This window comes from Oncorhynchus tshawytscha, linkage group LG13 (genome assembly GCF_018296145.1).
Source record: "Oncorhynchus tshawytscha isolate Ot180627B linkage group LG13, Otsh_v2.0, whole genome shotgun sequence".
NCBI classification, from domain to species: Eukaryota; Metazoa; Chordata; class Actinopteri; order Salmoniformes; family Salmonidae; genus Oncorhynchus; species Oncorhynchus tshawytscha.
This window is the reverse complement of record NC_056441.1, coordinates 20561127-20575614: the sequence shown is the minus strand read 5'-3', so window position 1 is coordinate 20575614 and position 14488 is coordinate 20561127.

Genomic DNA, 14488 nt, shown 5'->3' with positions numbered 1-14488 from the left:
CCCCCAATAACAGAAGCATGCTTTTTTAGCTGTCAAATGACGGGCATTATTCAGAGATATGATGTATATTTGGATGTTTCGAGACCCACAACGGGTTCCTATGTGATATAACTGTGTGACTGCCTGGCGGGCTCTGTCTGTCTTTAGGGAAGATAGTACAGAGACTGACTCCATTATGAGGTCAGACTGTGATTGTCCTCACTAGTTCCTGTTGTTGTGTTTACAGCTCCATGGCAGTCTCACAGGGTTCCTATACGCACACACGCACACACACACACACACACACACACACACACACACACACACACACACACACACACACACACACACACACACACACACACACACACACACACACACACACACACACACACACACACATACACACACACACACACACACCTTATTTACTGGTGCTCTTCCCTGACACAGCCTGTTTGAAAACCATGCATCATTACCTACCATCACACAACAGTCACAAAGAGAGAAACCCATCTGCCACAGAACTGCATGGGAATCCCTCTCCACTCTGCCTCAACAAAGGAACTATGTGTGGTGAACACCAGGCATTACAACAGTGGTTTTGGGGGTAGAACTTCTATAGAAGAGTGGGTAAATGAAAGGGGATGTTATAACTCTGTTCCTCTCTGTTCTTGATGGTTCCTCACATTTGCCCATAGTTTGGGGTGAGGTTTCTGCACGCAATATTCACAGTTAGAGAATGTTCTGCATGTTACTGTGAATATTCCGCACGCATGTAGCCTCATTTTATACTGAGTTTCTGAACACCATATTCACAGTTAGCTAGCACTGTGTGGAGTTAGCGAGGGAGCTGAGGGAGAGGTCCCGACCTCACAGTCATGGTCTATTTGTGTGGATAACGCATGCACACACATGCACCTCTCGGCCGGCGCTATTGCCAACAATGACTTTTCTGAGCCTGTGAACCTCTCCGAAACTCTCTGCCCGGCTGCTTTCACAGCAAGGGTCAACAAATACTGAGCAACGCAGGTTCAATATAAACAGAGCATCGAGGCTCCCCATGTTTTCTCATGGCATTACCAAAAAAAGGCCCCGGCTCCCACAAATAATCAGGAGGGAAAAAAAAAGCAAAAACATAGTTTAGAAAAGAGGAAAACATTTGCTTAACTTAACTTCATTTAAACGTCAACTCACACCCGCCCATTTGGGAGAATTGCAGTCCTCTCTTGTCAGATTCAGTCAGTGTAGAGCAGGGGTGTCAAGTTCATTCCATGGAGGGCAGTGGTGGAAAAAGTACCCAATCGTCATCCTTAAGGAAAAGTAAAGATACCTTAATAGGATATTACTTAAGTAAAAGTGAAAGTCATCCAGTAAAATACTACTTGAGTAAAAGTAAAAAAGTTTTTGGTTTTAAATGTACTTTAGTATTAAAAGTAAAAGTAAATGTATATATCTTTTCACATTCCTTATATCATGCAAACCAGATGGCATAATTTTCTTTGTACGTGACATCTGAGGGGCACACTCCAAGTCTCAGACATCATGTACAAATTTAGTGAGTCTGCCAGATCAGAGGCAGTAGGGATGACCAGGGATGTTCTCTGTTTAGTGCGTCTGCCAGATCAGAGGCAGTAGGGATGACCAGGGATGTTCTCTGTTTAGTGAGTCTGTCAGATCAGAGGCAGTAGGGATGACCAGGGATGTTCTCTGTTTAGTGAGTCTGTCAGATCAGAGGCAGTAGGGATGACCAGGGATGTTCTCTGTTTAGTGAGTCTGTCAGATCAGAGGCAGTAGGGATGACCAGGGATGTTCTCTGTTTAGTGGAGATCAGAGGCAGTAGGGATGACCAGGGATGTTCTCTGTTTAGTGAGTCTGCCAGATCAGAGGCAGTAGGGATGACCAGGGATGTTCTCTGTTTAGTGAGTCTGTCAGATCAGAGGCAGTAGGGATGACCAGGGTTCTCTGTTTATGACTGTCAGGGATGACCAGGGATGTTCTCTGTTTAGTGAGTCTGTCAGATCAGAGGCAGTAGGGATGACCAGGGATGTTCTCTGTTTAGTGCGTCTGTCAGATCAGAGGCAGTAGGGATGACCAGCGATGTTCTCTGTTTAGTGCGTCTGTCAGATCAGAGGCAGTAGGGATGACCAGCGATGTTCTCTGTTTAGTGAGTCTGTCAGATCAGAGGCAGCAGGGATGACCAGGGATGTTCTCTGTTTAGTGCATCTGTCAGATCAGAGGCAGTGGGATGACCAGGGATGTTCTCTGTTTAGTGCGTCTGTCAGATCAGAGGCAGTAGGGATGACCAGGGATGTTCTCTGTTTAGTGCGTCTGCCAGATCAGAGGCAGTAGGGATGACCAGGGATGTTCTCTGTTTAGTGAGTCTGTCAGATCAGAGGCAGTAGGGATGACCAGGGATGTTCTCTGTTTAGTGCGGTCAGATCAGAGGCAGCAGGGATGACCAGGGATGTTCTCTGTTTAGTGAGTCTGTCAGATCAGAGGCAGTAGGGATGACCAGGGATGTTCTCTGTTTAGTGCGTCTGTCAGATCAGAGGCAGTAGGGATGACCAGCGATGTTCTCTGTTTAGTGCATCTGTCAGATCAGAGGCAGTAGGGATGACCAGCGATGTTCTCTGTTTAGTGAGTCTGTCAGATCAGAGGCAGCAGGGATGACCAGCGATGTTCTCTGTTTAGTGAGTCTGTCAGATCAGAGGCAGCAGGGATGACCAGGGATGTTCTCTGTTTAGTGAGTCTGTCAGATCAGAGGCAGTAGGGATGACCAGGGATGTTCTCTGTTTAGTGCATCTGTCAGATCAGAGGCAGTAGGGATGACCAGGGATGTTCTCTGTTTAGTGCGTCTGTCAGATCAGAGGCAGTAGGGATTACCAGCGATGTTCTCTGTTTAGTGAGTCTGTCAGATCAGAGGCAGCAGGGATGACCAGCGATGTTCTCTGTTTAGTGAGTCTGTCAGATCAGAGGCAGCAGGGATGACCAGGGATGTTCTCTGTTTAGTGAGTCTGTCAGATCAGAGGCAGTAGGGATGACCAGGGATGTTCTCTGTTTAGTGCGTCTGTCAGATCAGAGGCAGTAGGGATGACCAGGGATGTTCTCTGTTTAGTGCGTCTGTCAGATCAGAGGCAGTAGGGATGACCAGCGATGTTCTCTGTTTAGTGAGTCTGTCAGATCAGAGGCAGTAGGGATGACCAGGGATGTTCTCTGTTTAGTGCGTCTGTCAGATCAGAGGCAGTAGGGATGACCAGCAATGTTCTCTGTTTAGTGAGTCTGTCAGATCAGAGGCAGCAGGGATGACCAGCGATGTTCTCTGTTTAGTGAGTCTGTCAGATCAGAGGCAGCAGGGATGACCAGGGATGTTCTCTGTTTAGTGAGTCTGTCAGATCAGAGGCAGTAGGGATGACCAGGGATGTTCTCTGTTTAGTGCATCTGTCAGATCAGAGGCAGTAGGGATGACCAGGGATGTTCTCTGTTTAGTGCGTCTGTCAGATCAGAGGCAGTAGGGATGACCAGGGATGTTCTCTGTTTAGTGAGTCTGTCAGATCAGAGGCAGTAGGGATGACCAGGGATGTTCTCTGTTTAGTGCGTCTGTCAGATCAGAGGCAGTAGGGATGACCAGCAATGTTCTCTTCATAAGTGTGTGAATTAGACCATGTTCCTATCCTGCTAAGCTCTCAAAATGTAACGAGATCTTTTGAGTGTCAGGGAAAATGTAAAAAGTACATTATTTTCTTTAGGAATGTAGTGAAGTTAAGGTAAAAGTGGTCAAAAATATAAATAGTAAAGTACAGATACCCCACAAATCTACTTCAGTAGTACTTTACACCCCTGATGGAGGGCGTAGTGTCTGCTGGTTTTTGTTTTTTCATTCCAATTAAGTCAACCAGGTGAGGGGAGTTTCTTACTTATTAGTGACCTGAATTAATCAATCAAGTGCAAGGGAGGAACGAAAACCCGCAGACACTCGGCCCTCCGTGGAATGAGTTTAACACATGTTGTGTAGAGGGTTGACTTTTCAACAAAAACATTTCTGATATTTATTCATTACACAGGAAATAAGAACAAAACAAACATTTTGGCTATTATCCAAGACTTTTGTTACCCAAGACTGAGCATATAGCATTTTGGTTTCACCCCACACAAAGGGACGGATCACAACCGCCACTCTGGCTGCCCACCATATCCTGTTTAGACAGGACTAGCTTGGTTTCAGATATGTGTGTGCTGTTTTGCCAACTTTGGTGTGATGATGACTATAGGAGTTGGCAAGACAGCAAGAACAGATCTGGGACCAGGCTAAGCAAAGACCACATCCTGTTGAATCTGCAAACCAAACAGGTTCCTGGTGACAGAGGCTCTGAGAGCATTTACTCTCTGGTGACATGTATTGAAGTGTTATGGCATTCTGGGAGAAACATTCCCCCTGAATATAGTCTGGGAGAAACATTCCCCCTGAATATAGTCTGGGAGAAACATTCCCCCTGAATATAGTCTGGGAGAAACATTCCCCCTGAATATAGTCTGGGAGAAACATTCCCCCTGAATATAGTCTGGGAGAAACATTCCCCCTGAATATAGTCTGGGAGAAACATTCCCCCTGAATATAGTCTGGGAGAAACATTCCCCCTGAATATAGTCTGGGAGAAACATTCCCCCTGAATATAGTCTGGGAGAAACATTCCCCCTGAATATAGTCTGGGAGAAACATTCCCCTGAATATAGTCTGGGAGAAACATTCCCCCTGAATATAGTCTGGGAGAAACATTCCCCCTGAATATAGTCTGGGAGAAACATTCCCCCTGAATATAGTCTGGGAGAAACATTCCCCCTGAATATAGTCTGGGAGAAACATTCCCCTGAATATAGTCTGGGAGAAACATTCCCCTGAATATAGTCTGGGAGAAACATTCCCCTGAATATAGTCTGGGAGAAACATTCCCCCTGAATATAGTCTGGGAGAAACATTCCCCCTGAATATAGTCTGGGAGAAACATTCCCCCTGAATATAGTCTGGGAGAAACATTCCCCCTGAATATAGTCTGGGAGAAACATTCCCCCTGAATATAGTCTGGGAGAAACATTCCCCCTGAATATAGTCTGGGAGAAACATTCCCCCCCTGAATATAGTCTGGGAGAAACATTCCCCCTGAATATAGTCTGTGAGAAACATTCCCCCTGAATATAGTCTGGGAGAAACATTCCCCCTGAATATAGTCTGTGAGAAACATTCCCCCTGAATATAGTCTGGGAGAAACATTCCCCCTGAATATAGTCTGGGAGAAACATTCCCCCTGAATATAGTCTGGGAGAAACATTCCCCCTGAATATAGTCTGGGAGAAACATTCCCCCTGAATATAGTCTGGGAGAAACATTCCCCCTGAATATAGTCTGGGAGAAACATTCCCCTGAATATAGTCTGGGAGAAACATTCCCCTGAATATAGTCTGGGAGAAACATTCCCCCTGAATATAGTCTGGGAGAAACATTCCCCCTGAATATAGTCTGGGAGAAACATTCCCCCTGAATATAGTCTGGGAGAAACATTCCCCCTGAATATAGTCTGGGAGAAACATTCCCCCTGAATATAGTCTGGGAGAAACATTCCCCCTGAATATAGTCTGGGAGAAACATTCCCTCTGAATATAGTCTGGGAGAAACATTCCCCCTGAATATAGTCTGGGAGAAACATTCCCCCTGAATATAGTCTGGGAGAAACATTCCACCTGAATATAGTCTGGGAGAAACATTCCCTCTGAATATAGTCTGGGAGAAACATTCTCGAAGAAAAATGGATGCACCGATGTAGCTAGACAAGTCTAAACACAAACACACGCAGGCACACGCATGCACTCACTCACGCACACGCACGCACACGCACGCACACACACGCACACACACGCACGCATGCACTCACGCACACACACACACACACACACACACACACACACACACACACACACACACACACACACACACACACACACACACACACACACACACACACTGACACAAAAGAAAGGACAGATTACCGTACCGTGTCAGTAGTGTGTTTAGTAGTATGGAGTGGGGGTATGGGGTAAGTGGGGAGAGGATGGTGGTGGCTACATGACCTCAGCTGTAAACCTCTCCCATTTCCCCTCCTCCCTCCTCTCCAGGCATGGGAAGCAGTGGAGGGGGGGGGGTCACAGGCCAGGCTAACTAACATGGGCAGACAGCTGTGGGTCCGGCGGTGAGCAGCCGTTACTGCAGGGCCCAGTCAGCCCCCCAACCCCCAACCCGACACACACAGGTGGTGAGCCCCACAAGCTGTCTGACAGACACAAGGCAGGCAGCAGGCCTCTGCAGGTCAGGGGGTAGAACGTAGGACATGGTGGGGGGAGAGGGCAGGGGGTGAGGGTAGAGAGTAGGACATGGTGGGAGAAGGGTGTGGGTGTGTGACCAGCAGACCGAACAGCATTGACCTCTTAAGCATTGTGTGTTTATACTTTAGTGTGTGTGTGTGTGTGTGTGTGTGTGTGTAGAGTTCCTTGTACCAAGAGGCAAAGGGAGGGAGAGGGCATGACCTGCAGATGGTATAATGCAGAATGTCATAGGAAATTGTGTGCGTGGTTGTGTCTGCATTCATTTATGCACGGCTGTGTGTCTGTGAGCTTATGTGTTAGGCAAGGAACATGTGACGGTGCAAGTGTCTGCATTTATACAGGGTCGTAGTGTACATGCAAGTGTCTGCATTTATACAGGGTCGTAGTGTACATGCAAGTGTCTGCATTTATACAGGGTCGTAGTGTACATGCAAGTGTTTGCTCATGTGCGTAGTATACCATCTTGAGCAAGTCAGAGTGTGTCAGTGTGTGTGTGTGTGTGTGTGTGTGTGTGTGTGTGTGTGTGTGGAACAGCATGAGATGTTTTCAAGACATGTGCATGTCTGGGAGGATCTCATTATAAATTCTCTATATCAAAAAAAAAAGTTTAAAAAAAAGTTACACAACAATTATTTAATGTATCTTCAACAGAATGAATTCTGGGGAAAGAGTCTGGAAAGTCCCCTCTTTAAAAACATGTAGAGAATGTATCTGGTGCCATGAAAGACAAAAACATTATTTTTCATATGTGCTTATGAATTTATTAAGCAGGTCTGGTTGAGCGGGAACCTCTTCAGTCCCTGGGCTCCGGTTGGAGGGGTGAGGGTGTGTGACCCCAGTATGTTTGGGTTTGTGCTGCCACGGGACCTTCTGAAAACAGCCTGTCAGTGCTGTGTGTGTGTGTTTGTGTGTGCGCGTGTACGTGCATTTGTGTGTGTGTGTGTGTGCACGTGCGTGCATGTGTTTCTTTGTGTGTCTATGCATGCGTGTGCCTGTCCACTGTGTTCCCTGTCAGACTAACAGCCAAATAAACAGTAATCAGGCTAACACAAACCTCACAGTGAGGCTCTCCATACTCTCTCACATCACTCACCAGCCCCTCCTGGCCCCTCCTGGCCCCGCCTGGCCCCTCCTGGCCCCTCTGAGACCCTAGGCCCTTACTCAAAGCTATCAGACAAGGCATGAGTGGTATAATGGAGGTGTAGTGACAGGTTCTACATGACTGTGTGAGAAATGTCAGTGTTAACCTGCCTGTCACTGGTGTTACCCATATGACATAAGCCATGTTTACTTTGATCAGTTATCAGATTGTAAACTGTGAAGGTCATGAGGTCACAGAAATTAAACCTAAACAATCAATCAATCAAATGTATTTAGTGCTATACAGAAACGGAGCCTAAAACCCCAGAGAGCAAGCAATGTAGATGTAGAAGCACAATTCATGCATGTGGGCCTCAAACTACTAGATTCTACTAGATTCTACTGCTTTATGTTGCTGGTGCTTTAATATTCCAGTGGTTTTTTTATTACACTTTTAGTGCTTTCTGGTTCTTTCTGGTGTTTTCAGACTTTTAGAATCTAGTGCTTTCTGGTTCTTTCTGGTGTTTTCAGACTTTTAGAATCTAGTGCTTTCTGGTTCTTTCTGGTGTTTTCAGACTTTTAGAATCTAGTGCTTTCTGGTTCTTTCTGGTGTTTTCAGACTTTTAGAATCTAGTGCTTTCTGGTTCTTTCTGGTGTTTTCGGATTCTTTTAGAATCTAGTGCTTTCTGGTTCTTTCTGGTGTTTTCGGATTCTTTTAGACATGTCCAGTGTAATGCTTTAGCCACCCAGGTGCAATCGGTATTACAGCAAGTCAAGTGTACTTTAACACTACTAACCCAGCGAGCAGACAGCACCCTGTAAATGTGACTAACGAGAGTCAAGCGTGGAAATGCAATTACAGAGAGCAGATGACCCAGGCCACGGGGCCCCAATCCTAATTTTACACATGTTGCAGGGGTGGAAGGGGACAGGGGGAATGGATGGGGGTAGAGGAGAAGGGTGGGGGGCTGTTTTACCATACTGACTGCAGGGGTTGTGATATGGGGTATTTGAGGGGTGGGGCCTTTTTTTTGGTAGACACAGGTTTAAGAGTTCTCTGGTAGTTTGCCTTGTAACCTGTTGACAGATTTATGACATGCAGAGCTGAACAGGGATGTGCAGTTGCTCAGTGTGATCAAACCCCCATAGCTGCACATGTCTACTCTCTACCCTCTACTGGAGAGCAGCATGTTCACCAGAGAAACCAAGCAGCCAGCAGGGAGGGAGAAACAGTTCACAGTGTGAAGTGTGTAAGGCCTATATGCACTTACATTAGACGTGAAGGATGTTGTCTTAAAAGCAGTGCTTTAATATACAACACTGTTCTGTATGACGCCAACAGGCATTAGATTAATAACAAAACAAATTGATATGATTGACGATTGTTCCAGAATGTTTCTTTAAATGGTCTTAGAAGGGGATGCAGACAAAGGAGCTTAAAACAGATTCCAGAGAGATTGACTAGACGTTCTGGTCTGAAGCTACTGTAATTAGGGTCAGGATAGCAACATTGATGTGGTTGTATCATAACAAGCCTAGCAGACAGTCATGGCTTATAGACGGGAGCACCAGGAGAGCACCAGGAGATCACCAGACAGACAGAACAAGATGAAAGAAGAATAACCGTTCCTGCCCTTCAGGCTCTCACTCTCGCTCTCACTCTCTCTTTATTTCTCTCTCTCTCTTTCTATCTCTCGCTCTCTCTCACTCTCTCTTTCTCTTGCTCTCTCTCTCTCTCTTCCTCTCTCTCTCTCCCTCCCTCTCTCTCTCTCGTTCTCTCTCTCTCACTCTTTCTCTGTCTCTCTCGCTCTCTCTCTCTCAAATTCTCTTTTTGTCTCTCTCTTTGTCTCTCTCTCACTCTCTCTCTCTTTGTCTCTTTGTCTCTCTCTCTCTCTCTCTCTCTCTCACACTCTCTCTCTCTGTGTCTCTACCTATTTCTTTCATCCCCCTTCCCTCTGTCAGCATCTCCTTCTCCTCCATTCCAGACAGATAGACAGTCCCCTCACGGTCACGGCGGCGAACCACAACATGCAGAGGGTTTGCCTTTTCCGGTTGCATCTGCTACCCTGGTCCTGCACCGATCCTGCCCCGGTCCCAGCCCCTGAAGGCATACATTTCATGGGATCACACAAGCAGCGCTGGTTCTCAGCCATACCAGTGAGAAGGAGGATGTGGAGGGGCTTTCACACAACCTGGCTTCTGACCTCCCCATCATTACCAGGGTCAGGGGGCTGCAGGGGGGCCCACAGCCTTCCATGGGGGCTGCTCTCTCCCAGGCCGCCACGCATCAAAAAGCCATTTAGTCAGGCCAAATGTCAAACACTAGCATGTTTTGATCGTAGTGTCGTTATCAAATTAGGCGATGAGTGAGAACGGGTGGGAGAGTGTATGTGTGTGCGTGTGTGTGTGTGGTGTCTGAGAGTACTGGGAGTAGTACTGGTAACATCAGCAATTTTTCTGGAAATTGAATTATAGCGGTGTAGTAAAAATAACACAACGAAGGTATTCAAAGATGCAACGCATTCTAAATTATAAAATGTATTCCAAATACGCTTTTGCCTGAAATGACTTCACCACCAATACATCAGATTGGATTATCTATCAACATGTCAGTCAAAGTGCTAAAATGAACACGGACAATCCAGTCTTTTGCTCATTGCCCTAGCCCTCACACATACAGATAAATCAATCACATGTATTTATAAAGCCCTTCTTACATCAACTGATGTCACAAAGTGCTGTACAGAAACCCAGCCTAAAACCCCAAACAGGCAATGCTGGTGTAGAAGCACGGTGGCTAGGAAAAACCTAGAAAGGCCAGAACCTAGGAAGAAACCTAGAGAGGAATCAGGCTATGAGGGGTGGCCAGTCCTCTTCTGGCTGGGCAGGGTGGAGATTATAACAGAACATGGCCAAGATGTTAAAATGTTCATAGATGACCAACAGGGTCAAATAATAATAATCACAGTGGTTGTTGAGGGTGTAACAGGTCAGTACCTCAGGAGTAAATGTCAATTGGCTTTTCATAGCCGATCATTAAGAGTATCTCTACAGCTCCTGCTGTCTCTAGAGTTGAAAACAGCAGGTCCGAGACAGGTAGCACGTCCGGTGAACAGGTCAGGGTTCCATATCCGCAGGCAGAACAGTTCAAACTGGAGCAACAGCCGGCCAGGTGGACTGGGGACAGCAAGGAGTCATCAGGCCAGGTAGTCCTGACGCATGGTCCTAGGGCTCAGGTCCCCCGAGAGAGAGAAAGAGAGAAAGAAAGAGAGAAAATTAGAGAGAGCATACTTAAATTCACACAGAACTCCGGATAAGACAGGAGAAGTACTCCAGATATAACAGACTGACCCTAGCCCACTGACACATAAACTACTGCAGCATAAATACTGAAGGCTGAGACAGGAGGGGTCGGGAGACACTGTGGCCCTGTCCAGATCAGTCTGTTGCTCATTGCCCTAGCCATCAAACATACAGATCAATCTTTTGCTAATTGCCCCGGCCATCAAACATACAGATCAATCTTTTGCTAATTGCCCAAGCCATCAATCATACAGATCAGTCATTTGTTCATTGCCCTAGCCCTCAAACATACAGATCAGTCTTTTGTTCATTTCCCTAGCCCTCAAACATACAGATCAGCCTATTGCTCATTGCCCATGCTCTCAAACATACAGATCAGTCTTTTGCTCATTGCCCTAGCCCTCAAACATACAGATCAGTCTTTTGTTCATTTCCCTAGCCCTCAAACATACAGATCAGTATTTTGTTCATTTCCCTAGCCCTCAAACATACAGATCAGTATTTTATTCATTGCCCTAGCCCTCAAACATACAGATCAGTCTTTTGTTCATTGCCCTAGCCCTCAAACATACAGATCAGTCATTTGTTCATTGCCCTAGCCCTCAAACATACAGATCAGTCTTTTGTTCATTTCCCTAGCCCTCAAACATACAGATCAGCCTATTGCTCATTGCCCATGCTCTCAAACATACAGATCAGTCTATTGCTCATTGCCCTAGCTCTCAAACATACAGATCAGTCTATTGCTCATTGCCCTAGCCATGAATCATACAGATCAGTCTATTGCTCATGGCCCTAGCCATGAATCATACAGATCAGTCTTTTGCTCATTGCCCTAGCCCTCAAACATACAGATCAGTCTATTGCTCATTGCCCTAGCCATGAATCATACAGATCAGTCTATTGCTCATTGCCCTAGCCATGAATCATACAGATCAGTCTTTTGTTCATTGCCCTAGCTCTCAAACATACAGATCAGTATTTTGCTCATTTCCCTAGCCCTCAAACATACAGATCAGTCTGTTGCTCATTGCCCTAGCATTGAATCATACAGATCAGTCTATTGGTCATTGCCCTAGCCATGAATCATACAGATCAGTCTTTTGTTCATTGCCCTAGCCCTCAAACATACAGATAAGTATTTTGCTATTTGCCCTATCCATCAAACATACAGATCAGTCTATTGCTTATTGCCCTAGCTCTCAAACATACAGATCAGTCTATTGCTCATTGCCCATGCTCTCAAACATACAGATCAGTCTATTGCTCATTGCCCTAGCTCTCAAACATACAGATCAGTCTATTGCTCATTGCCCATGCTCTCAAACATACAGATCAGTCTATTGCTCATTGCCCTAGCTCTCAAACATACAGATCAGTCTATTGCTCATTGCCCTAGCCCTCAAACATACAGATCAGTCTATTGCTCATTGCCCTAGCCATGAATCATACAGATCAGTCTTTTGCTCATTGCCCTAGCCATGAATCATACAGATCAGTCTTTTGCTCATTGCCCTAGCCCTCAAACATACAGATCAGTCTGTTGCTCATTGCCCTAGCCATGAATCATACAGATCAGTATTTGGCTCAATGTCCTAGCCAAGAATAATACAGATCAGTCTGTTGCTCATTGTCCTAGCCATGAATCATACAGATCAGTCTTTGGCTCAATGTCCTAGCCATGAATCATACAGATCAGTCTTTGGCTCAATGTCCTAGCCCTCAAACATACAGATCAGTCTATTGCTCATTGCTCAAACATACAGATCCGTCTATTGCTCATTGCCCATGCTCTCAAACATACAGATCAGATTGCTCATTGCCCTCTCTCAAACATACAGATGCTGTTGCTCATTGCCCATGCTCTCAAACATAGATCAGATTGCAGCCATCATATTGCTCATTGCCCTAGCTCTCAAACATACAGATCAGTCTGTTGCTCATTGCCCTAGCCATGAATCATACAGATCAGTCTATTGCTCAATGTCCTAGCCCTCAAACATACAGATCAGTCTTTTGTTGATGAGAATATAAAGTGGAAAAGCAAACTTTTAGCTTATTTAAGGTTTAAAAAGGATACTAATTTCCACTTCAACATGTCAGACTTAATTTTCCCTAAAAAACATTGTATAAACCCCTACAAAAAATGGCCATTAATTATAATCCACATAATAGATGGGTCAGCTGACAACGTCACGAAAACGATGTGCACGCTTCCATGGAGCAGAAGTAAGCGTGTTGTGATTCTGGGTGGCCAGATTTCTAGCAAGAATGACACTGCCATGTGGGGAATCATAAGTGGCTTGTTTCAGCATGTTTCATCATGTTATTGATACCATGTCTTGATTTGAGTTGTTTTGACTGATTTCATGTCAATGCAAATACGGCTAAAATTCTCTGGCTAGCTAACCAACAACTGTAACGATGTATTTGAAACAACAAGTGGTCATTGTGCAAATGTATTGTTTTCAATAAACAGTGGAGAAGAAATATAGCTTACATGTTATCAAAAGTCTAAGACAACCCTGTCTGTTTTTCCCCATTGTTGAGCACGCCTCGGTTTTGTTGCTAACCAACGAAACCGTCGATAATTCATATATCATGTTGCTGCAGGATTATTTTCCTGCTGTAGCAAACTGGCTCAAATTAAGGTCCTACATTTGTACCTCCGGTCCCCCAAACCAGACCAGAGATGAAAGAACCCCGCTCCCAAGGGGAGAGTCTGTGGTGTCTATGCATCATGGCCACCCACCAGGAGTCAGACATGACTCAGGCCAAACCTGTCGACCCACTTCCTCGACTAGAAACCCCCTCCAGCACAACACATATGAAGGCGTCTGGGAAGAGGCTGCCGCAGTTGCATATTTATAAGAGGGGCCATTCTAAAATCAACAAGCACAGTCAAATATTTCTGGGAAATAATGAAAATGTAAAAAGTGAAGCATTGTGTTCTCATTGGACAGACTTTGGCATCGTACACCCTTTTTAAGGGTACACACGGCCATGTTACATGTGTTAATAATAATGCTGCATTTACAATCCGTTTCTAACGTAGTTTCATCCAACAAGTGGATCCAACAAGAGGCCGTTATGATGCTGCATTGAAAATACAGTTGAAGTCAGAAGTTTACATTCACCTCAGCCAAATACATTTAAACTCAGTTTTTCACAATTCCTGACATTTAATCATAGTAACAATTCCCTGTCTTAGGACAGTTAGGATCACCACTTTATTTTAAGAATGTGAAATGTCAGAATAATAGTAGAGAGAATGATTTACTTCAGGTTTATTTCTTTCATCACATTCCCAGTGGGTCAGAAATTTACATACACTCAATTAGTGTTTGCTAGCATTGCCTTTAAACTGTTTTACTTGGGTCAAACTTTTTGGGTAGCCTTTCACAACTTTACCACTATCAGTTGGGTGAATTTTGGCCCATTCCTCCTGACAGAGCTGGTGTAACTGAGTCACATTTGTAGGCCTCCTTGCTTGCACATGCTTTTTCAGTTCTGCCCACAAATGTTCTATGGGATTGAGGTCAGGGGTTTGTGATGGCCACTCCAATACCTTGACTTTGTTGTCCTTAAGCCATTTTGCCACAACTTTGGAAGTATGCTTGGGGTCATTGTCCATTTGGAAGACCCATTTGCGACCAAGCTTTAACTTCCTGACTGATGTCTTGAGATGCTGCTTTAATATATCCACATAACTTCCCTTCCTCATGATGCCTTCTATTTTGTGAAGTGCACC